The 25,013-nt window shown below is 50.4% G+C and overlaps 1 protein-coding gene across 10 annotated transcripts in view; it reads left to right on the forward strand.

Moving 5' to 3' along the window:
- Nucleotides 1-25,013, forward strand: part of RAP1GAP (RAP1 GTPase activating protein) — an 89,282-nt gene that overhangs the window by 22,620 nt on the left and 41,649 nt on the right. For 9 of the 10 annotated variants that reach the window (XR_007494860.1, XR_007494863.1, XR_007494862.1 and 6 more), the window contains exon 2: nucleotides 4,480-4,515. The gene's annotated coding sequence lies outside the window, so the exon portion shown is untranslated. Of the gene's footprint in view, nucleotides 1-4,479; nucleotides 4,516-25,013 lie in introns of those variants that run through there. The other variant, XM_049772003.1, reaches the window with a different exon arrangement.

Genomic DNA, 25,013 nt, shown 5'->3' on the forward strand with positions numbered 1-25,013 from the left:
TTCCTCCAGAGATGTCACTGCCCTGAGGCCTCCATGTTGTCTTTACAGGGATAGAAGGATCTCTTAGTCTCCAGGGCAAGTTGTAGAGCCTGTCCATTGTTTTCCAGGCAGTGCTCCGGACCCCAGCCTGGCCCAGTCCAGAGGATTCTTTCGCAGAGATTGCAGAGGTGTTCCCTGGTCTCTCTCCCTGCTACCCTTTCAGCTAAAAACTTCAACCAAGCATTAAGACCGGGAAGGGCAGTGAAGCATTGGTACAATGGGTAGGGTATTTGCCTTGCACTCACCCATTCTGATTTTATCTCTGAATCACATGATTCCCTCAGCCCCATCAGGAGTTATTCCCAAGTACAGAGACAGGAATAAGCCCTGAGCACCGTGAGGTGTGGTCCAAAACAAACCCCCAAAAGACTGGAGGGAGGGGATAAGCCAAGCTCTCTCTTTGGGGGCAGAATGGATATGACCTGTGAGGGAATGGAGGATCCCCAGGGGTAAGATAAGTGTTCCCTGACATCTTCCCTGGGCCAAGGATAACAGTTGCTTGGAGTGGTGGAGACAGGGCTGGACTGTGAGATCTGCAAGCTGAGTAGGAGGAGGGGGCCAGAGTTGTGTGCCTGTGACTAGTTCTAGGACAGGGGAGTGGAGGCCGGGTCGCCCATCAGAAGTTGCTGAGAGAGAGTTGGGAGGAGTCAAGGTGGAAGAATTTGAAGAGGTGGAACCTGAGGTATGAGTGATAGTACAGTGAATAAGGCACTTGCATGCATGGGGCCTACTAGGGTTTGGTCCCTGGCATCTCATATGATCCCCTAAGCAGGCCAGGAGTAATCCCGGAATTTAGAGTCAGAAGTAACCCCTGAACATTGCTGGATGGAACCTCTCGACTTCTCTCCTCCGTCCTTCCTCACATGGCAATGGGGGACCCCTGGAAAAAGTGCAATGGAAAGGCTAGTGGGTGGATGGAGGAAAGGGGGGGGGGAGAGCACGAAATGGTCTGAAAACACACTTTGATGCAGAAGGCCTGGGTTCCATCCAGAGCACCCCAGCTGTGACCCCCCAAACCAAACAGGCTAGTGGGATGGCTTGGAGAGAGGCAGGGTGAGGGAGCAAGGGTGGGCATTGAAGGATCCAGTGGGGTTTCACACTCACCACTCAGTCTTACACAGGAGAAATTGGATGTTCTAGAAGGCAGGTACTTTTGACCTTGAATTCCAAGTACTTGACCCTGAGGGCTGATTCCCAACAATGTCCGATGGCTAAGGAGCAGGGGGTGGGGTGGGGTGGGGTGGTACAAAAGGGTCCCCACCCCGCCAGATATAAAGGTATACAGCCTGGCATCCTCAGGTGGGCACTCGCCCTGGTCTGCATCTGCGGATGGGGAAAGAGTGGGTCTGCCGGGGGGGCCCGCCTCCGCCGTGCTCCGACTCCCCAAAGCCCCTACCCAGCTTGCCCAGGGCGGCGCGAACAAGCGGCCCTTTCTGCGTGGCAGCCCAGCCCGGCAGCTGGACCTCGGCCCGTGGGGGCGCGGACGGTCCCGGACTGGTGGCAGGGGGCGGGGCGGCCGGGTTGCCAAGGTGACCTGGGCGCGGGGACGGCTCTGGGCTCCGCGCGGCCAGCGGCGGCGGCAGCGGTGGCAGCAGCACCATGAGTGGCCGCAAGCGCAGCTTCACCTTCGGGGCGTACGGAGGGTAGGTGGAGAGGGGCGCACGGAGGGGAGGTGGATGGGACGCACGGAGGGGGAGATGGAGAGGGGCGCACGGAGAAAAAGTGGAGAGGGGCGCGGAGGGGAGGTGGAGAGGGGCGCACGGAGAAAAAGTGGAGAGGGGCGCACGGAGAGTAGGTGGAGAGGGGCGCACGGAGGGGAGATGGAGAGGGGCGCACGGAGGGGAGATGGAGAGGGGCGCACGGAGAGTAAGTGGAGAGAGGCGCTCGGAGGGGAGGTGGATGGGGCGCACGGATGGGGAGGTGATCTGGGGCGCACGGAGGGGAAGTGGACAGGGGCACATGGGACGGACGGAGAGGGGCACATGGAGGGGAGGTGGATGGGGCGCACGGAGGGGGAGGTGGATAGGGGCGCACGGAAAGGAACTTGTTAGGGGCGCACGGAGGTAAGGTGGAGAGGGGCGCACGGAGGTAAGGTGGAGAGGGGCTCACGGAGGGGAGGTGGAGAGGGACGCACAGGAGAGATGGTGAGGGGTGCGAGGGGTGCGAGGTGTCGCTTATGGTCGGCGCCGGCTGTAGATTGGGCGCGGCGTGTTCGTTAGCACGCGCGGGGAAGTTTGCACGCCCGCCGTGGCGCAAGTTTGGAGATGTGGGGTGGGACGGAGGGGTGGAGGTCTGTAGGAGGTCGTGGGGCTTTGAACGAAGGAAACTCGAAACTTTGCAGACTCCTCTCTGCGCTTGGAGCCCCAGCCTGGGCTTGCAGGCTTGGGGGGGCGGGGGCAAGGGGATTCTAGTGGGGTTCAGGTTAGAGGCTCAGTGTCCCTTCCCACCCCATATTCCCACCTCAGTGGGGTGCGACTGGGAGAGGGGTCTGATTGCACTGGACAAAGATCTGGGAAAAGGGGAAAAGGGGACAAGTGGAGGCCAGAGCCCCTTCTCAGCCCTACCAGTGTCCTGGCTGGGTGCTGCTTCTGTATCCATAGGCACCCATTGGCTTTGAGCCCCTTGGGCTGCTGGTGCAGAGGACAGTCCGAGACTGGGGTCTAGCCCAGGTAGACTAGGGCCTGGCAAAGGAGCTCAGGATAGGCCCGAGGGAGGTTGCCCAACCTGGCCTCCTCTCTAGAAGGGCTGAGGAAGCTGGACTGAGCCCTAAGACTCTGGGCGGTGACCCCCCACGGGCCCTGGGAGCAAAGCTGGTTCTGCTATACTTATGACCTTGAGCCATGGCTTTTTCTATGACAGGACTCACCTTCCATACTGGCTAGTTCCTGAGAGTCTCCCTTCCCCCTCCCCATTCTTCTGTAGCTGGTGGAGACCAGTTTGGTACCTCTCCCCTTTCTCCTTGAGCCAGGGTTGTTTGTTGTCCCAACAGCTGTCCCTGAGCTGGGCCTCCACTAGGCAGGCAGTTGTGCCCTCTTGAGACCCCAAGGTGTCCTGAGAAGTTGGGGAGTGGGGGAAGCTTAGGGTAGAGTTATGACCTTTGCACCCTCTGAGGCTGGACCTGGTAGGATGGCAGGGAGCAAAATGGGGTACCCTGAACCCCAGGGAATTGAGCTTTTTCTCCACCACTATGCCTTGAGGGAGTAGAGGGTGTAGGAGAAAAAGCTCCTGGGATTTTCTGTTCTCAGAACCCTCCCCAGGCTTTTGTCTCCTGGGTGGGTGTGGGTTTGAATGAACATACATGCGCACACATTAATGTATGCATATACGCATTGCTGCATTGCAGATGTGTGTTGTACATGCCTGTTGTACAGACGCTGCGCCAGCTGAGCACCCCACTAAGAGCCAGGGCCTGGGCGGTCAAGAGTCCCCGGGCCTCGGAGATGGTGGTGCCGGCGGCAGGGACCCAGGCCCCAGGAGTATTATAGCACAGCGGTAGGGCATTTGCCTTGCCTGCGGCCAACACAGGACAGACCCCGGTTGATTTCCAGCATCCCATATGGTACCCTGAGCCTGCCAGGAGCGATTTCTGAGCGCAGAGCCAGGAGTAACCCCTGAGCACCACAGGGTGTGACACCCCCCCATAAAAAAAGCACACAATTTGCTTTGCATGCAGAGCCCTGGTTTCATCTTAGCACCACAGATCCCCCCAGCACTGTCAGGTTTGACCCCAGAGCTCAGAACCAGGAGTCCTTGAGTGTCTTTGGATGTACCCACACACACAAAAGAAAAGTGTCAGAATGGGCAGCATAGGGGTAAGGGAACAGAGGTCCAAGACAGATGACAGGGTAACAGCAGGGATGTGATCAGATGTGGAGGTTGCTGGGGCATTTCTGCTTTCCTTCTAGTGTGCAGAAAGCATGTATGTATACACACACAATGCATGTTGATTCAGGCATGTACAACACACATCTGCAACCCAATAGATATGACTTTTGGTGGGAAAACCCTTGACAATGCTCAGGGGTTACTCCTGGCTCCACACTCAGGAATTACTTCTGGCAGTGCTTGGGGGACCATACAGGTTGCCAGGGATCAAACCTGAGTCGGCTGCATGTGAGTCCAACACCCTACCTGCTGTAATATTGCTCTGGCCCTAGAAGTGACATTTTACCAAGCATCTTCTTTTGCTTTGTGGCCACACCCAGCAGTACTGTGTTTGGGCGACAGAGATCCTGAATCTCCTGCATGTAGTGCAAAGCCCCTTGCCCCAGGAGCCATCTTTTCAGCTCCAGCAGGCACCTTTGAACAAATGGCTCTTCCAGCTCCTCTGCAGGGATGGGTGGGGTCAACCTGAAATGAATGGCCTATGAAATCATTATTATTATTATGAAATTATTCTTATTCTCCTCCTCATTTGCTGCCCTTCTTGCTGTGTTTCAGAGTGGACAAGTCCTTCTCCCCTCGCCGGAGTGTGTGGTGAGTATTTTTGGGCATCTTAAGAGAGGCTGGGCTGCTTGCAGAATCCTGGGGGTATTCTCCAACACTGCCCCCACCACAAAGCCCACACTCCACTTTCCATTAGCCCTTCAGCAGACAGGGTGAATGGCTTTCTGTTTGTTTGGGTTTTTTTGTTTTGTTTTGTTTTTTGTTTTTTGGGCCACACCCGGCAGTGCTCAGGGGTTACTCCTGGCTGTCTGCTCAGAAATAGCTCCTGGCAGGCACGGGGGACCATATGGGACACCAGGATTTGAACCAACCACCTTTGGTCCTGGATCGGCTGCTTGCAAGGCAAACGCCGCTGTGCTATCTCTCCGGGCCTGTGAATGGCTTTCTTTCCAATTTTCCCTAATTCCAGTTCTCCCCCATACCTGATAGTACTCCTATTTCTGTGCTCTAGGGTCACTTCTGATGGTGCTCAGGGGACCTCATGTGTTTCTGGGGATCAAACCCAGGTCAGCTGTTAGCGAGGCAAATGCCTTCCCTCCTGTTCTCTTTCTGATTCATCCCATTTTTTGTGTGTGTGTGGTTTTTGAGTCACACCCAGCAGTGCTAAGGGGTTATTCCTGGCTCCATGCTCAGAAATTGCTCCTGGCAGGCCCGAGGGACCATATGGGACACCGAGATTCAAACCGATGACCTTCTGCATGAAAGGCAAACGCCTTACCTCCATGCTATCTCTCCGGCCCCATCATCCCATTCTTTTTAGAACTTAATCTTGGAGCCAGGGAAGCCAGGTTCAGCTTGACTTTTGCTGCCTGAGTTTGCCCTTAACCAATTCACCAGTTCTCTCTCAGCCTCAGTATTCTTGTCTGTGAAATGGGGAGTAATATGCCTCTTCATAGAGTGTCAGATTATCAGCCATTAACTGACTAACCCAAACAGGACCTGGCTGCTTGTCACGATTTCAGGGAAAGCATTTCCTTCTTTTTCCTCTTTCCTTCTCCCTCTCTTCTCATGGCTGGGCTGGGCAGGCTTTAACCTTTTCTCCAAGCCCCAAAACTTTTGGCATGTCCTTTGCCTGAACGCTCCCTCCTGGGAGAGAAACAGAGACTGCTGTGCCCTCTAGCGCTTTGGACAGACCCGTGGCCGCATATATCTGCAGGGCTCTCCCCAAGCCCTATAAGTGCCCCTCTAGCTGTTGGATGGCTTCAATCTGGCACCATGGCATCCTCCACTGTCAGGACCCTCCATAGGAAGTCTGGGGTAGCAGGCACATGGGGCTGTCCAGGCTGAGTCCCCCACCCCACGCCTACCCTTTGATCTTTCTTTGATGTTCCCTGTGCGCAACCATCAGGGCAGGTCACTCTCCCTCTTGGTGTTTTATCTCTGCCGCTGTGCTCAGTTGGAATCTCTGTCATGTGCAGACATTTGTGCCAAGCCTGGAGCAGGGGCAAGATGAGGTGGGGGCATATCCCCCAGTGATAATAGTGCTGATGCCTCATTCCACCCTCCATAGTTGAGTTAAGACATGACAGTGATGCTCCAGGGTGTTTTCCTTTAAACCTCCAGCTCCCAGGCTCTGCAGAACTCAGATACCTAGGGTTGCTCTACCCTGAGAATGTCTGATGGTGGGCGACCCAGAAAGCCCTTTCCAGGGAGCCCTGAGCCCAGTCAGGGGCGAAGCACAGAACAAATAGGCCTTGAACCTGAGTCTGGGGAAGCCTCCCAATGGACTTTCAGCCACTTGCATATAGAATAAGATTGAGGGAGGAGGGGAGCGAGCGTGATAGCATAGTGGGTATGGTGTTTGCCTTGCACATGGCCAACCTGGGTTTGATCTCTGGCATCCCATATGGTCCCTCAAACCTTCCAGGAGTAATTTCTGAGTGAAGAGCCAGGAGTAACTCCTGAGCATTGCTGGGTGTGCGCTCCCCTCACCACCACCAAGTAAGATTCTGGCCTTTCTGGGTCATTGCCTATAGGACTAGCCCCAGTCCCTCCTGCTGGAGCTCTGTCCAAGGTGCTAACCTGGATCCTCCCTTTTCACTCCTGAAGCCTCTTCCTGAACTCTAGCCTATGCCTGACATGTAATTAGTCAACGTTCTGTGGATGATGGGTATAGTAACCTTTTATTTTTAAAGTTATTATTATATTCGGCTTTATTGCCACAGCTGACAGCGCTTGGGGGTTACTTCTGGCTCTGAGTTTAGGGATAACTCCTGGCGAGCTCAGGGAACCATACAGGATACCAGGGATTGAACTTGGGTTGGCCATTTGCAAGGCAAGTGTATCTGATGTACTTTCACTCTGTCCCCCTAATATTTAATTATGGCTTCCTGGCCAGACTCAGTGCTGGTCTCCAGCTCTGTTTTTAGCCTGGCACTCTCTTCTTCCATCCCTGTATTTCTGGTCACTGATTTCTTTCTTTCTCTTTCTCTCTCTCTCTCTCTCTCTCTCTCTCTCTCTCTCTCTCTCTTTCTTTCTTTCTCTCTCTCTCTCTCTCTCTCTCTCTTTCTTTATTTCTCTCTCTTTCCTTCCTTCCTTCCTTCCTTCCTTCTTTTCCTTCTTCTTTCCTTCTTCCTTTCCTTATTTCTTTCCTTCCTTCTTTCTTTCTTTCTTCTTTCTTTCTTTCTTCTCTTTCTTTCTTTCTTCTTTTTTTCTTTCTTTCTTTCTTTCTTTCTTTTCTTTCTTTCTTTCTTTCTTTCTTTCCTTCTTTCTTCTTTCTTTCTTTCTTTTTCTTTCTTTCTTTTTCTTTCTTTCTTTTCTTTCTTTCTTTCTTTCTTTCTTTCTTTCTTTCTTCTTTCTTTCTTTTCTTCTTTCTTTCTTTCCTTTCTTTCTTTCTTTCTTTCTTTCTCTTCTTTCTTTCTTCCTTCCTTCCTTCCTTCCTTCCTTTTTTTTGTTTTTGGGTCACACCCATTTGGCGCTCAGGGGTTACTCCTGGCTATGTACTCAGAAATCGCTCCTGGCTTGGTGGGACCATATGGGATGCCGGGGGATCAAACCGCAGTCCGTCCTATGCTAGCATTTGCAAGGCAGACACACCTTACTTCTAGTGCCACCTTCCCAGATCCTTTTTCTTTTTTTTTTTTTTTTTTTTTTTTTTTTGGGACCACACCCATTTGATGCACAGGGTTACTCCTGGCTATGCGCTCAGAAATCGCCCCTGCTTGGGGGGACCATATGGGACGCCGGGGATCGAACTGCGGTCCGTCCTAGCTAGCGCTTGCAAGGCAGACACCTTACCTCTAGTCCACCTTCCCGGCCCCAATCCTTTTTCTTTCTTTCTTCTTCTTTCTTTCTTTATTCTTCTTTCTTTCTTTCTTCTTTCTCTTTCTCTTTCTTTCTTCTTTCTTTCTTTCTTTCTTTCTTTTCTTTCTTTCTCTTTCTTCTTTCTCTTTCTTTCTTTCTTTTCTTTCTTTTCCTTCCTCTTTCTTTCTTCTTTCTTTGTTTCTATTCCTATTCTTTCTTTCTTTCTTTCTTCTTTCTTTTTCTTTCTTCTTTCTTTCTTTCTTTCTTTCTTCTTTCTTTCTTTCTTCTTTTCTTTCTTTCTTTCTTTTCTTTCTTTCTTTCTATTCCTTCCTTCCTTCTTTGTTTCTTCTTCCTTTTCTTCCTTCCTTCCTTCCTTCCTTCCTTCCTTCCTTCCTTCCTTCCTTTCTTTTCTTTCTTTCTTTCTTTCTTTCTTTTCTTATCTTTCTTTCTTTCTTTCTTTCTCTCTCTCTCTCTTCCTTCCTTCCTTCCGTCCTTCCTTCCTTCCTTCCTTCCTTCCTTCCTTCCTTCCTTCCTTCCCTTTCTTTTTTTTTTTTTTTTTTTTTTTTTGTGTTTTTTGGGTCACACCCGGCTGTGCTCAGGGGTTTTTCCTGGCTCTGTGCTCAGAAACTGCTCCTGGCAGGCACGGGGACCATATGGGACGCCGGATTCGAACCGATGACCTTCTGCATGAAAGGTAAACGCCTTACCTCCATGCCATCTCTCCGGCCCCCCTTCCTTCCCTTTCTTTTTGGTTTTTGAGCCAAACCCAGCGGTGTTCAGGAGTTACTCCTGGCTCTGCACTCAGAAATTGCTCCTGGCAGGCTCAGGGAACCATATGGGATGCTGGGGATCAAACCTGGGTCTGTTGGGTCTGATACATGCAAGGCAAATGCTGTACTACTGTGCTATCACGTAAGCCTCTGGTCACTGATTTCTGGTCCCACAGTCCACCTCCAGTCCCCTTGTTGAATGTTTTTTTTTTTTCTCCTGACTTTTGCTCCCATCCTTCTCTCCTCTGAATGCCTCCCCAGCTGCTTGTCCTGCCTGAATGGTCTCATGTTGTGCCCATCCCTGGAGCATGGGAGGCAGAACTATCTTCATGTGGCCTTCAGAGGTGGACAAATGTGGTTTTGACTCTGTATCTGCCACATGCCAGTGGGTCAAGTGTGGACTGGTCACTCTCCACTCCCAGCTGCACTGGGTGCCCAGTAGTGATGCTTTGAGTTGTTGATTTCAGAAAGCAACCCTGCATTGAGCTGAATGTGTTCACAAAACAAAGTGGCTTAAAGACACAGGTTCTCAGGTTCCTTGAAATAGGAGCTGCTTTCACTTAGATCCTTTCCAGCATGAAAAGTCTCCCTTCTTTATCCTCTAATTGGTCTTACTTTGCTACCCATCCAAGTAAATTCTTAAGAGAATGCCTGTGGAATGGAATCAGATATGTCAGGAGAGTGAAACATATGAGACTATTAGACTGGGAGGACTTCCTGAAGGAGGAGTGATTTTTTTTTTCCAATCCTGTTTTATGTGTTTATTTATTTAGTTTTGGCGAAGAGGTTACACCTATGTCCCTCTCTGTGCTCAGGGATTGCTCCCAGAAGTACTCAGGGAACCATGCAATATTGAGGATAGAACCAAGGCCTCCTGCATGCAAGACATTCATTCCACCCAATGAGCTAAACTCCAGCCCACTCCTATTTTGATTGTTTTTGTTTTCTTTTGGGGCTATGCTATTGGCATTTAGAGTTTACTCCTGACTCTGCACTCAGAAATTGCTCCTGGCAGGCTCAGGGAACCATATGGGTTTCTGGGGATCAAACTCAGGTTTGCTGCATGCAAAGCAAAATCCCTACCCACTGTGCTATCGTTCCAGCCCAGCCACTCTTATTTTGAAACAGATGAAGAGGTTGGTACTTAGATCAGGGGAGCAGAGGGGTTTGGTAGAGATATCAGGTGATCTGGGTGGATTTTCTGCACCACCACTCAACAGCGGGGAGCTGTGGGGAGTGGGACTCAGAAAAGTATGCACAGATAAAGAAAGGAGACCCAGTGTGGGGTGAAGGGTTTTTGGGGCCCTGGGAGAAAGCTCAGGGCTAGGCTCAGGGTTTTTGTTTGTTTTGGGACCACACCCACAGGGTTCAGAAATTACTTCTGCTGCTGCTCAAGGAACCATATGGGGTGCCAGGGATTGAACCCAGGTCTGTTGCATGCAAAGCAAACGTCCTTCCCACTGTGCTGTCACACTTCCCACTTCCACCTTGGGCTCAGGTTTTTTTCGGGGAGAGGAGGTCACACCTGGTGGTATTTAGACATCTCTGTATTCAGAAACTACTCCCGGCAGGCACAGGGGATCATATGGGATGCCAGGAATTGAACCACTATCCGTCCTGGATCAGACATGTGCAAGGCAAATGCCCTATGCTGTGCTATCTCTCCAGCCTCAAGGTTTTGTTCTCTTACATACTTACAGGAGCAACCTCCAGACAGGGCTCCTGGATGCCTTTGAATATTGTCCCCAAATAAAATAACAAATCAAAATGAAAGAAGCCGTGGGACAGAAGGCGACTCATTCTACCATCCTGAGGGGATGGATACCGGAGGTATACTGGATGGATACTGGATTGGATATTGGGGAGAGGCAGGCAGCCTGGAAGTGTCAGCATGAGGTTGTGCAGAGAAGTGCCCCCCACCCACCCAAGCACCCTGAGAAAAGGAGCGTCAGCTCTGACCTCAGGGCAGGGAGCCTGGGAAGAGAAGATGTGGTCCTACCACTGGGAGTGCTACTGTTCTTCACGCATTTACAGTGTCTCCTCATCATGGTGTTCATCAGGTTAGTTGCAAGACCCAAACCAGTGCTGAGAACTGGGACGCTTCTGGCTCAGTCATGCAGCTGGTGCAGGGTGGATTTGAATCCAGCTTTTTGGGGGGTTATCCTATCTATACTATTTGTTTTTGTTTTTGTTTTGTTTTTGTTTTTTTTGTCCACAACCAAAAAATGTGATGCTCAGGGCTATGCACTCAGAAATCGGCCCTGTTTTGGGGGGACCATATGGGATGCTGGGAATCGAATCAAGGTCTGTCCTAGGTCAGCCACGTGCAAAGCTAATGCTCTACCACTGTGCTACTGCTCCAGCCCCTATACTCAGTAGTGGTTCTGCCCAGCTCTGTGTGGTATGTCTCATGGAGGTTCCATGGTTCAGGAATGGATCCTCTATCAGCTGTGTATGTGTCGGGAATGGGGGTCCACACCTGGTGATGCTCAGTGCTTACTGCTGGCTCTGCGCTCAGGGATCACTCCTGGCAGGACACAGGAAATCATGTGGTTTCTGGGATGGAACTGGGTTGGCTGCATGCAAGGCAAGCACACTATCCTCTGTATATTGCTTTTATTTCTTATCCACATGAAAGATCATTCTACTTGATGGTGACAAGCAACCAGTAGCTCCTACTAAGGAAACACGTTGGATCCTAGCTCTGGACCAAGCCCTTCACCTAAATTACTTGACTCTGTCCTCCCTTGTCCTGGCCAGTCGAGACAAATACCATCCATGTATTTATTAATTGATTGATTTATGGGCCACACCCTGAGATGCTCAGGGGTTACTCCTGGCTCTGTGCTCAGAAATTGCCCCTGGCAGGCTTGGGGGACCATATGGGATGCTGGGAATTGAACCAGATCCATCCCGGATCAGCTGCATGCAAGGCAAATGCCCTATAACTGTGCTTTCTCTCCAGCCTTCCATGTCCCATTAAAACAAGAGGAAACTGGCCAGCCAGGGGGACATGGCCTGTGGGCAGTGAACTCAGCTGGCATCTTACTCTGCCTGAGCATAGAGGCCCCTGCGTCAGTCCTACTCAGATGCTGCCTGTGCTGAATACAGGCCTGGGTGGGCAGTTCCTGTCCTCAGGTGGCTTCTCTCCATGAGTCACAGGCCTGGGGACTCCAGGAAGCAGGAGGCCAGCCTTATTAGGAGCACTGAAATGCCAGGCAGGCACAGCCCGCTGGGCTTCCGCATCTATTATGCATGTGGTGGGCAGGCCCCTAGTGGGCACTTGGCACAGCAAGGGACAGGGGAACTAGAAGCTGCTTCCTGAGCCTGCACCTGCCACCCTATCTCTGGGTAGGGAGCCCCCTAGGCAAATGCCAGGGCAGCTTCTGCCTCATCTTCCTGGGCACAGAAGCATAGATGAGGGTTCCAGGCACATTAGCCTGCTTATCTAGCAGCTGTGCTTCAAGAGCCCTTGATTCTACTGTGGTCCTTTGGGATCAGGATGGGCAGAGGTGAGCTGAAGCAGAATCTAAGGGGTTCAGGCTTCTGGCTACACAGAGTCACAGGCTAGCAAAGGTGTGATCATTCATTCATCCTCCGTTCATTCAGACATAATTGCGCATGTGTGTGTGCAGGCTTGGTTCCAGGGACTGCAGAGTCTGTTACTAGATGAAGCAAGACCCTTCCTTAACCTCAGAGAGGGAGACAGGTTGGGGCTGAGGAAGTGACGCAAGGCTACAGCACTTGCCTCGAACCTGTAAGGTCCTGAGTTAGACCCCACCAGCTCTGCAGTCAGGAATCACTCCAGTGGTGCTCAGGGGACCATATGGGATGCTAGGACCAAACTCGGTTGACCCCATACTATTGCTTTGACCCTACCCCCACACCCCCCTCTTTTTTTTTTTTTAATAAAAAGAGTGTTTGGGGAGCCAGAGCAATAGCATAGTGGTAAGGAGTTTGCCTTGCACATGGCCAACCCAGGATGGGCTCAGGTTTGATTCCTGGCATCCCATATGGTCCCCTGAGCCTACAAGGAGTGATTTTTGAGCAGAAAGCCAGGAGTAACCCCTGAGCATCTCCACATATGGCCCCCAAACAAACAGACAAACAAAATGACTGGGTCATTCTTCTTGTTAGAGAAGAACAGCAAGTAGGGTGCTTGCCTGTATGCAGTTGACCCAAATGCAATCCCAGCTTTCAATATGGTTCCTCTAAGCTGTACAAGAAATATTCCCTGAGCACAAAGCCAGGAGTAGTAAGCCTGAGCACAGTGTGGTATGGCTCCAAAACAAATAGCTAGTATTTTTACTTCTTTGGGCCTCAGTTTCCTCATCAATAAAATGAGGAGTAGGTGAAGCAAATACTGCGAACATTGTACTAACTTTGAATTTTTATTGATTGGGAGGGGAAGTTTGAGGCACACACAGCTATGTTTTTTTTTTTTGTTTTGTTTTTTTGGGCCACACCCATTTGATACTCAGGGGTTACTCCTGGCTAAGCACTCAGAAATTGCCCCTGGCTTGGGGGGACCATATGGGACATCGGGGGATAGAACCGCGGTCTCGATCTTTCCTTGGCTAGCGCTTGCAAGGCGTCTAGACCCCTTACCTCTAGCGCCACCTTGCTGGCTAAAATTCTTTTTTCTTTTTTTTTTTGTTTTTGGGCCACACCCGGCGGTGCTCAGGGGTGACTCCTGGCTGTCTGCTCAGAAATAGCTCCTGGCAGGCACAGGGAACTATATGGGATACCGGGATTCGAACCAACCACCTTTGGTCCTGGATTGGCTGCTTGCAAGGCAAATGCCGCTGTGCTATGTCTCCGGGCCAAAGCTATGTTTAAAGATAGTAACCTGGCTCTGTGCTGAGAGATTATAAGCCCTGTCCACTATACTATCTCTTTGGCCCCTATGTTAAATATATTTTGAGGAGTCACACTGGTGATGCTTAGGGGTTGTTCCTGGCTGTGTCTTCCAGAATTACTCCTATCAGTGCTCAGGGGATCATATCTAGGGCCAGGGGTCAAGCCTGGGTTAACTGAATACAGAGCAAGTGCTTTACCCTCTGTACTCCCTCTCTGGCCCCACACCCTCATGCTACATTTTAAAGTAGGAATATATGCTCAGTTCCTGGATGCAACCCAAGTGGTTTCTAAGGCCCACTGAGCCCGAGCATGCTAAGATGAGCATGCTGGGAGTGGCCTCTATAGATACAGAGGTGCCCACAGAGAGAGCTTAGCTATAGTTCACTGCCCAGTGGGCTTTGCCAAAGCACTCTCCATATAGTGATGGATTTCATCATCATAACAGCTCCCAGGGAGCTTCTGTTTAGGATGGAGGAAACTGAGAGATTAAGTCACCTATTTAAAGTCCTTTGGCAAAATAGAATTGAACCTGAACAGCTGTTTGCATGTCCCTGTGCTATGGCTTGGAGGATGAAAGAGGCACAGATGGCCTTTCTGAACCCAGGCCTGAAGAATGAAGGGAGCCAGCCCTGGGAGAATTGTTGAGGGAGGGAAGACCAGAAGTTGCAAAGGCTCTGCGGTAGGAATGAGTTTAGGTGGTCCTTGTTGGGTTACATCTTATTTTATCCAAAACAAAGATCATTCCTGATTTATTTATTTATTTATTTGGTTTTTGGGTCATACCTGGCACCGCTCAGGGGTTACTTCTGGCTCTATGCTCAGAAATTGCCCCTGACAGGCACAGGGGACCATATAGGATGCCGGGATTTGAACCACCATCCTTCTGCATGAAAGGCAAATGCCTTACCTCCAGGCTATCTCTCCGGCTCTCATTTCTGGTTTCTTTGCGTGTTTGTTTACATCTTGGAGTTACCCTCAAACAGAGATTGTCGTACATGTAAACCTGGGTGGGTTTACTGCCCCACCCAGGGGTGATTTTGATACTCATCAAAAACTGCACTTCTGTCAAGCAGAGAGCTCCATACTAGGTAGAATAGAAGACTGCCAGACTACATATGTTTCACTCAACCTAGTCTGGATTATTTCATGCGCACCTTGATTCAGACTCGTTCACCTAGGGCTGGAGATATGGTGAATGGGGGTGATTTTACAGTCCTGAGCACTGGGAAAAGGCTAGAGGGATGAAGGAGTGCCAGGGTGGAGGGAATGAAGGAGTGGAGGGAGTGGAGGGAGAAGGGCAAAACAGAGAGGCAGGGAAGAGTTTGGATCTATCGTTAGTGACTGGGGAGCAGATCCTTCACCTAGTTTGTAATATTAATTATTTTTTGCTTTGTTTGTGTAGTTTGGGGTCACATGAGCAGTGGTCAGGGACTTTCAGATCTATGCTCAGAAGTTGCTCCCAGCTCCAAACCATTCACTTGGTTCCAGGATGGAGCTTGAGCTTCTTGCATGCAATGTATAAGCTCATTCCTTTGGATCATCTCTCCAGTCCCTATAATATCTTAGAAACAAGCCAGAGAGATAGCATAGCGGCGTTTGTCTTGCAAGCAGCTGACCCAGGACCTAAGGTGGTTGGTTCGAATCCCGGCGTCCCATATGGTCCCACATGCCTGCCAGATAGCCAGGAGTGACCCATGAGCGCCGCCGGGTGTGGCCCAAAAAAAATTAATTAATTAATTAAAAAAAAAAAGAAAAGAAACCAGAGAATTTGGAATTCCTAGAGTTGGAGGTAGAGAAGACCTTTGAGTTTCTCCATTGATTCATGACCCCCCCTAGATTAGAGAAACTCTGAGAAAATGGTACCTGCTCCAGTGCTCTCTGGAGTTCCCTGGGGGAGACCAATGTGACTTGTTGACAGCTCTTGCTGAGCCTCCATGCCAGGGGCACTGACCCTCACTCCCCACCCTCAGGGAAGCCCATTTCACTGCCAGGCATCTCAGATGGAGCAAATGTTCCTCTTGGCTTAGAACCAGTCTCCCAGGTCTGCACACAGACACCCAAAGTGGTGAGAATGATGGGGAATATTGACTGCAAATGTGCTCTCTGATTAAACCATCACTCATCTGGCACTTCTTTCCCCACCCCCTGTTCTTCCCTTGGAGCTTACAATTCCTTGTTCATCCCTCTTTAGGTTTTTTCAAGGCCCAGGTGAGCCTTCCAAGGTGGGAGAACTCCTGGCCCCAACCAGAGAGACCATCACTTTCAGGCTATGGGGGTTAAGGAGACAAGAGAAACCTCTGGATGAGTGTTTCTGAAAAATGAGTCCCTACTTCTGAGGGTTTCTTCTGAAAGGTGGAGATAAGCCTTTCAGGGTTTTCTTGGTTCTGCATTTCCCAAAATGGTTAGAACCATGGGGCCATAGGCTAGGGTCTCTTCTGTTTTCAAGCAGACTCAAGTTCATATACTGATTTTAACTTTGCTTCGTTGTTGCTGTGTGCCCTTGGCCAAGACACTTTGTCTCCCTGAACTCAGATTGTCTACAATGGTGAGAACTGAAAATCAAGCTACCTGTTGTAGGAGACTTAGAATGGCACTTGTCCAGTGTGTTCTCACTGAATATTTACATTTTTTTGTTTTATTTTTGGACCATAGCCAGCAGTGCACCATGTGGTACCTAGGGTTGAACCTGAGGTTCCTGTATGTATGTGCTCAACCCTTAGGTTCATCTTTTGGGCCCAGTATTTATGTTTTGAAGGGAAAACTCTTCTAAGAGAGGTTCACTAAAGTTCCAGTGCTAGAATTTTGGGCACTGTGGAGTGGGCCTGACTGAAAAGTAGTTACTGAAGAGGTGTTTCTTTTCTTTTTATTTTAATGGAGGACTACATCTAGCAGTGTGCTCTGGGCTCAGGAATTACTCCTGGTGGGCCCAGGAGGGAACATATAGGTACCAGGGATTGAACCCAAGTCAGTCGCATTCAAGGCAAATGCTCTGCCAGCCAGCCATACTATGACTATTACCCCTGAAAGGGGCCTCTTCTAACTTTCAGATTTTTCTTTCACCCAAGGTCCTTCTAGGACAGTTTGTCCTAGCAAATTAATCCAACAAATATTTAGCAAAAAGACTCCCTCTGGGAGCTCTGCAGTCTGCTGCAGGCAGGGTTTTCTCCTTTCCTCTCTGCCTTTAGACTCCCCTGCATAGCCTCAAAGCCTCAATCCTGGGATCCAAGGCGATACAAGCACCTCCGTCCAAGCTGCTATGGGATTTTAATAAGTTCATGTGTGCCATGGTGTAAACCCAGGGCTGGGCCCATCACAGTACACCCAATCACCACTGTTGCCTGTTATATGTCAGACCCTGCGCAGGGGGGCAGAATTGCTCTATGTGTGGACTCTGCCCTCTGGAAGCTCACCACCTGCAGGCAGGGGAACTGTCCCCGCCCCTTCATACACACATACACACACACACACACACACACACACACACACACAAACCTTGAGAGTGACCTTCAGAACACTGTCTCTGCCGTTAGCCATGTTGGAGTTCTAGACTTACCTAGGTAGATTCCTCCCCGTGCTAAACTTCAAGCTTTTCTTTTTCTTTCTTTTTTTTCTTTTATTCCTTTTTTGGTCATATTCAGGGGTTACTCCTGGCTCTGCACTCAGGAATTGCTCAGAGAACCATATGGGATGCCGGGAATCAAACCCAGGGTTAGCCGCGTGCAAAGAAAATGTCCTGGGGCCGGAGAGATAGCATGGAGGTAAGGCGTTTGCCTTTCATGCAGGAGGTCATCGGTTCGAATCCCGGCGCCCCATATGGTCCCCTGTGCCTGCCAGGAGCAATTTCTGAGCCTGGAGCCAGGAATAACCCCTGAGCACTGCCAGGTGTGACCCAAAAACCAAAAAAAAAAAAAAATGTCCCACCCGCTGTACTCTCACCTAGCCTCTGAGATCTCCCTTTCTCAGGGGGCTTACGTGTCTCACCTGCAGGTGTGAGAGAAGAAGTGTTGCTGAAGGATCAGCTCATCTAGCAGGGCAGCTATTCAGTCCAAGTACTGAAGAACGCAAGAAAGAGTTCAGCCCCCTAAGCTCCAAATACACCATTCACGCCCTCTGACACTCATTTTCTTGCCTATAGATTGGAATGATTGTCTCCAAAGCACTCTGATGTAGAGGCTGGGGAGATGACTCAGAGGCTGAAGCACATACTTTGCATGCCAGAAGCCCTTTGGCACCACATGGTCCCTGAGCATCTCATTGGGAGTGATCCCTGAGCATTACTGAGTGTGACCCGAAGACCTTTCCCCACAAAAAGCAAAGAAATAAGCAAGTGGGGCTGGAGTGATAGTACAATAGGCAGAGTGCTTCCCTTGCATGTGTCTGACCCTGGCTAAATCCCTTGTACCCCAAATGATCCCTTGAGCCCCACCAAAAGTGATCCCTGAACACAGAGCCAGGAGGAATAAACCCTGAACACAGATGGGTGTGACACAAAAACAAGAAAGAATAAATAGAAGAAACGAGCAAGTGCTCTGTTGTGCTGTGGCCATAATGAACCAAGTGGTTCCTAATTTGACCTGGTCTATTTGTTCTATAACCGTGAATTGAATACTTAACCTCTCGGAACCTCAGTTGTTGTGCCTGTATTAATAGGAATTCTCATTACTTCTGGCATACTCGGGGGACTCTGGGATGCCGAGTATCAAACTCAGGTCAGCTGCATGCAAGGCAGATGCCCTATTCACTGTGCTATTCCTCTGACCCTTTCTCAGGATTCTTTTTTACTTTTTTCTTTTTGGATCACACTCAGGAGTTGCTCCTGGCTCTGTGCTCAGAAATCACTCCTGGCTGGCTTGGGGAACCATGTAGGTTGCTGAGGATCGAATCCTGGTCGGCCGTGTGCAAGGAAAATGCCCTCTCCACTGTGCTATATTGCTCCAGTTCTTGTCCTGAGATTCTATTTTATTTTTCCTCCAGTTTTTGAGTCACACCCGGTGGCAGTGCTCAGGTGTTACTCCTGGCTCTACACTCAGAAATCTATCCAGGCAAGCTCGGGGGACCATATGGGATATATGAGATATTGGGAATCGAACCGGGATCTGTCCAGGGTTGGCCGGATGCAGGAAAACTCCCTACCACTGTGCTGTTGCTTTGACCCCAAATCCCAGGATTTTTTTTTTTTTTTGGTGGTTTTTGGGTCACACCTGGCAGTGCTCAGGGGTTATTCCTAGCTCCAGGCTCAGAAATTGCTCCTGGCAGGCACGGGGGACCATATGGGACACCGGGATTCGAACCGATGACCTTCTGCATGAAAGGCAAATGCCTTACCTCCATGCTATCTCTCTGGCCTTGTCCCAGTATTTTTTAATTTTGTTTTGTTTTGTTTTGTTTTGAGTCACACTCGGCAGCTCTCAGAGGTTTCTCCTGGCTCTATGCTCAGAAATCGATAGTCCAGGATTTTTTTAAAGCTTCCCTTCACCTCTTGTTCAATCAGAGATTATGTTCCCAGAGTTCTAGGTGGTGTGTGAGGAGGGGAAGAACTGCCAGAGGTGTTATCTGGCCTCTTTGGCTGTGGTGGAACTAACTGACAGGAACAGCTACTTTAGATGGGCGACAGGTTGTGTGTGACAGCAGGGCCAGGGAGAGAGGAGCCTACCCTGCTCAGGGCATTAAGGAGGTAATCTCAAAGGCTCTGGACCTAAGGAGGTGGCCACAGGAAGAGCAGTCCAGGAGAGGACAGAGTCTGTCAGTGTTAAGGCCCATCAATCATCCTTCCCATACACATCTGGAACATCCCAGATGATCTCCTAACAGCAAGAGACAATTTGAAAGATGGGGTTCCCACCCTCCTGCTTCATGTGCAGTGGGAATAAGGTTGGGAAGGCAGAAGTGACTTTGTGGGCTGATGCTCAAGGTCTGGCTTGGTCTGGACATGGATGACAGAGAGTAAACAGAAATCTGAGCTTCAGGCACAGAGCGGTGGCATAGAGCGGTAAGGCGTCTGCTTTGCCAGCACTAGCCTAGAACGGAGCCCGGTTCGATCCCCCAGTTTCCCATATGGTCCCCAAGCCAGGAGTGATTTCTGAGCACATAGCCAGGAGTAACCCCTAAGCATCACCAGGTGTGCCCCCCCAAAAGAAATATGACCTTTTGTGCCCACTACAGAATATAGCTGAGGGGCCAACCTAGCCCCCACCCAACTGGCACCACTGCCCAAGGTGTCCTCCAGTCTATCAGTGACCAGAGCTGGATTATCTTATTTTGTTTTATTTGGGGAGTCACACTCAGTTGTGCTCAGGACTGATTCCAGAGATCGAACCCAGGTCAGCCCTGTGAAAGGCAAGGGTTTTACCTTCTGTACTATTGCTGGTTTATTTTAGGATCTCAGGAAAGGGGCAAGAGACCCCCTTGCCTCTTTTCCCCTTCACCTCACTAGCTTCAGCCCTGCTACAGGGAACCCATAGGGACCAGAGACACCCTGGAGGATGCCTGCTCCTTTGCTGCACACACCAAGTTGTTTCCCTCTCCAATTCGGGAATTTGCCTCTTGCAGCTTCTTTTTTTATTTTTATTTTTTTGGCTTTTGGATCACACCCGGCAGTACTCAGGGATTATTCCTGGCTCTACACTCAGAAATCGCTCCTGGCAGGCTCAGGGATGGCGGGATTCGAACCGCCGCCCTTCTGCATGCAAGGCAAATGCCCTATCTCTATGCTATCTCTCCAGCTCATTTGCAGCTTCTTAAATGGATCATAGCTAGGCAGGGCCTTGTGCCAGGGCAGGCACAGACAAGGGCTTCACTGTGACAAGTGCAAGCCAAGTCACTTCCTCTGCTGTGGCCCGGGTCAGGTTAGTGGGAGGAATGCTTCAGAGTGACAGGAGAAGCATGCTTCACGTGGGGTGTGATGGGAGAGAGGTGCAGGGAGAGGGTGCAGGGGTAAAGCAGAGGTGGGGCGCACACACAGCACCTCATGAGCCACGTGAGGCAGCCAAGTTTCCAGCCCGAAGGCAGTGAGGCACCCTTGGGGGCTCTCAGGCAGGTGGATGATGTGAGAGCAAACAGACATGCTCACGTGCAAACCACGCATGCCCCAGACGCCAGTATTTTCTCTCCCACCCACCTTCCTGCCAGACCTTCCATCTACACCCTCAGCCAAAGTCACACGGTTTCTTCTGCACCAGGAGGGGCTTCGGGAAAATCTAGCGCTGGCTCCTAGCGAAGCTCTAAGAAAGGACTGGATCGCATGCTTTGCAAGTGGAAAGATGGAGCTTAATCCCTAGCACCCTGTGGCCCCTTGAGCACTGCCAAGTACAACCCCTAAGCATCACTGGGTGTGTCCCCAAAATCAAACACCAACATTAAAGAATCCGGCAGTTGGCCATACCTGCTTGCTGATTTGATGGAGCAGGCCCTCTCTGTGGCAGGACCGACCTTTGTTCATTATGTTTGAACAGATGGGCCATGGGCAGCTCTGTATGTGTGTGAAAATGTGTGTGTGTGTGTGTGTGTGTGTGTGTGTGTGTGTGTGTGTGTGAATGTGCTCGAATGCAGAGACAGGGGAAGGCATGGAGGCCTCCTTGCACATGGTAGCAAGGAGGAATTATCAATTATTTTACAGCTGAGAAAACTGAGACTCAGAGAGGTGTGGTGACTTGCCCCAGGCTACACAGCCAGAGCTAGATGTACCAAGGATGTAGATGCCATTCTCTCTGGCTGCTCCCTCTGTTCCCTGGCCCACTTCGACATAGGCAGCTATGATCGCCACCATTCCAGGCCCTCACTGGGAAGGTAGTGAGTGACTTTAAATGCCAGTTCTGCTGGAAACAGGTTGATTAGCACAGAGAGTTACATAGAGTTTCAGCACATGTCCACCTGCTTGGTGACCTTCAGGCTTCAGGGTAGTGTCAGGGGTGGGGCTGGGGACCTGCCAGCCAGGGCAGCTCTGGGCTTAGAGCTAGCGCCTGGACTATAGAACCTGCCTTTGCATATGAAAATAAGGTGGCCAGCTCTGCCCCGGCACAGGTTAACCTTGGCTGCCCTGGCTCTAGGACGTGATAACTTGCAGGGATCATGGGCACAGCCCTGTGTCCAGTTGCCCTGGCTTCTCTCTCCAGCCTGTCTCTGCCTTGCCTTCAGATCAGGTTGTCCAATGCTGCTCTGATACATAGAAGGAAATATGTATGTCAGAAGCAACCGGAGCTGTGAGTTCCAGTCCAGTCTTGTTACTCCTGGGTGGGGGACTTTGGCCATGGTATTTAAACCTCTCTTAGTGTCAGTTTCCTACCTTGGAGTAAGGAATTAAGAATACTTTGCTCTGGAGATGATTAAGAAAGGCATAAGTGTCTATACTCAGAGACCCCACTGGTAATAAGGCTCAGATTTATTTATTTATTTATTTATTTATTTATTTATTTATTTATTTATTTATTTATTTATTGGTTTCTGGGCCATACCCGGTGATGCTCAGGGGTTACTCCTGGCTATGCGCTCAGAAGTTGCTCCTGGCTTGGGGGACCATATGGGACGCCAGGGGATCGAACCGTGGTCCGTCCTAGGCTAGCGCAGGCAAGGCAGGCACCTTACCTCTAATGCCACTGCCCAGCCTATTTTCTTTTAAAATAAAACATTTCAGGGCTGGGGGCTGGAGCAATACCACAGTGGTAGGGCATTTGCCTTGAACGCAGCTGACCTGGGATGAACCCAGGTTCAATTCCTAGCATCCCATATGGTACCCTGAGCCTGCCAGGAGCGATTTCTGAGCACAGAGCCAAGAGTAACTCCTGAACACCACCGTGTGTGGCCCCCCCCAAAAAAAAGAAAAAAAGAATTTCAGGGCTGGAGTGATAGTACAGTAAATAGCATGCTTGCCTTGCACTCAGCCAACCTGGGTTTGATCCTCAGCATCCCATATGGTCTCCTGAGCACAGCCAGAAGTGATTTCTGAATACAGAACCAGGAGTAACCCCTGAGCATCACCAAGCGTGGCCCCCAACCCAAAATTAAATAAATAACTTTCTTTGGGGGGCAATTGGAGCAATAGTACAGCAGGTAGGGTGCTTGCTTGCCTTGTATGCAGCTGAACCTGATTTTATTCCCAGCACCTCATATGGACCCCTGAAACCCTTAAGGAGTGATCCCTGAGCACAGAGCTAGGAATAAGCCCTGTGTCCCACTGAGTGTGGCCAAAAAGAAAAACAATTCATTTGTTTCTGGGCCAAAAAATTAGAGCAGTGATGCTTGGGTGCCATTCCTAGTTACTTGGGTGCTTGGGTGCCTGTCCTGGGGCTGCTTGAGGGAACCATTTAGTGCTAGGGATCAATACCAGGGCTTTTACATGCAGCACACACGCTCTAACCCTTTAAGCTCTCTCATCACCCCATACCCGTACAATGTTGATATGTCCTCATGCATCTGTGCATGTTTGAAGGACATGTGAGGGGGCTATTGGGCAAAAGGTATATATATTCTCATCTTCTGTGGGATTGCTTAAAATAATGGGCATTTAGGGGCTAGAGAGATAGCACGGTGGTAGGGCGTTTGCCTTACATGAAGAAGGACAGTGGTTGGAATCCCAGCATCCTATATGGTCCCCCGAGCCTGCCAGGAGCTATTTCTGAGCGTAGAGCCAGGAGTGACCCCTGAGCACTGCCAGGTGTGACCCAAAAACCAATAAATAAATAATGGGCATTTGGCCTCCATCTCTGCCAGCCACCACCAGGGCCTGCATTTATTGTGCTTCAAACATGAGAGGCCCAGGAGGTCTAGTTCAAACCTTGTGTTCCCCTTGCTCCTTATCCCCCAGACCCTGGGCATGGAGGGTCTCTGCCTGCCTTTGCTTGGCCTGGAGTTCGAGCCTGCCACACTGCTGGTGTCACTCCAGGGCAACTCTAAGATCACATTTCCTGTGGCTGAACTCAGCCCACCTCCTCACAACTTCCACCTGGGAATGCTGCCTTGATCTACAGTTGCCTTCAGAGGAGGGAAAGAAGGCATAGAGGAAGAGAAGGGAAGGCCAGGCATTGCATACGGTCCATGTTTGTTTAGCTCTTGACACGCATGACTTCCTCAATCCCCGAGACAGCCTCCACGGAGACTGGAGCTCGGAGAAGTGAAGTCACTTGGCTAAAGTCACACAGCTGTTGACGGGAAGAGCAGGGTCACAGCCAGGTAACCTGGCTCTCGCCTGTGATCCAAACACAGTGTGTCATTTGTTGAGAACCCCCTGAATACTCAACTCCACACTAGTCAGATGATATGTATATGTAATTCCTTCTGGGAGATGGCGCAGGAGAGAGAGGTGTTACTAGCTGGTTTTGCAGAGGTGAAATGCAGGTTTCAACCAGTGCCCAGTGCCACTTCCTTACCCCTCCATCAGAAGGGAATGTCAGAGCCTTAGTGAGGCATCCTCCGTCCTGAGCCCTGGTTCCCAGGGAAGCTACTTGGAGCTGGCCTGCTGGCCCCATCCTAGACTCATATTTCTTTTCTTTTTGTGTGTGTGTGGGGTCACACCCAGCAGTGATCAGGGGTTACTCCTGGCTCTACGCTCAGAAATCGCTCCTGGCAGGCTCGGGGGACCATATGGGATGCCGGGATTCAAACCACCGTCCTTCTGCATGCAAGGCAAATGTCCTACCTCCATGCTGTCTCTCCAGCCCTAGACTCACATTTCTTTTTTTATTTTTTTATTGTGGGCAAAGTGATTTACAAATCTTTCACAGTAATATTTAAGGCACATAGTAGTAATGAATGAGGGGCATTCCCACCACCAAGTGTTGTCCTCCCTCCCCTTCTGTATCCAGCATGCATCCCACTACCCCTTCCTTTACCCCCATAATGCTAGTGCAGCTGTTCCCCCCATGTACAGCTTGATGTAGATTGGGTATCATTTCTGTTGTCATTGACTTTGGGTTTTGTGTTCAAGTCTGATCATTTTAAATTTCCACCAAATGGACATAAGATTGTCTGGTCTTGGTACCATCCATTTGTTTCTCCCTCCAATTATGATGCTGATCATGGTGATTCCAGTAATGTGGCTCTATTTGAGATATAAGAAGGGATATGGGATGGAGACTCACATTTCCTATTGCCTCTTGTGGGAGATAGTGACCTTTCTCCTAGGGCCTGTTCCATGGCCTGTCAGGGCCTTCTGCTTCTGGATCCCCTGGAAGTGACAGACTTAACCTTTTGGCTAGGGATAGAGAGGAATGGGTTGGAGCAGGCCTTGAGATGAGAGCTTCTGGTAAGAGAGGCCCACAGAATTCCTGCAATAGATTGAAGCCAACTTGGGGGGCTGTGTGCTTCAGGCATGGCTTTAAGATGGGGAGGCTCACATACCAGACATCATGTCCAGTATGGCCCTGGAATATGAACCCTGAGTCAGACTGAATGTAGGAATGAAGGGCAGGCTGGCGAGTGGGCAGATTTGGAGTGAGCGGGTCTTGGAATTTGCAGCGTTCCAGAAGGGGCACCCTTGGACTGCAGAGGGGGAGGACAATGCTGTTTGCGGGGAGGGGACAAGGTGTCTGTGGGAGGTGGCAATTACATATGTGTACATGAGGCCCAGCTGGTGGGTGTGGTGGAGAGGTCCTTGCTAGGTCCTGCCCTCCCCTCTGTGCTGGGGTACAGGGGTAGCACATGCCAGGGCCCACAGTGGGCCTT

Source organism: Suncus etruscus, chromosome 4, assembly GCF_024139225.1.
Source record: "Suncus etruscus isolate mSunEtr1 chromosome 4, mSunEtr1.pri.cur, whole genome shotgun sequence".
Classification (NCBI taxonomy): Eukaryota; Metazoa; Chordata; class Mammalia; order Eulipotyphla; family Soricidae; genus Suncus; species Suncus etruscus.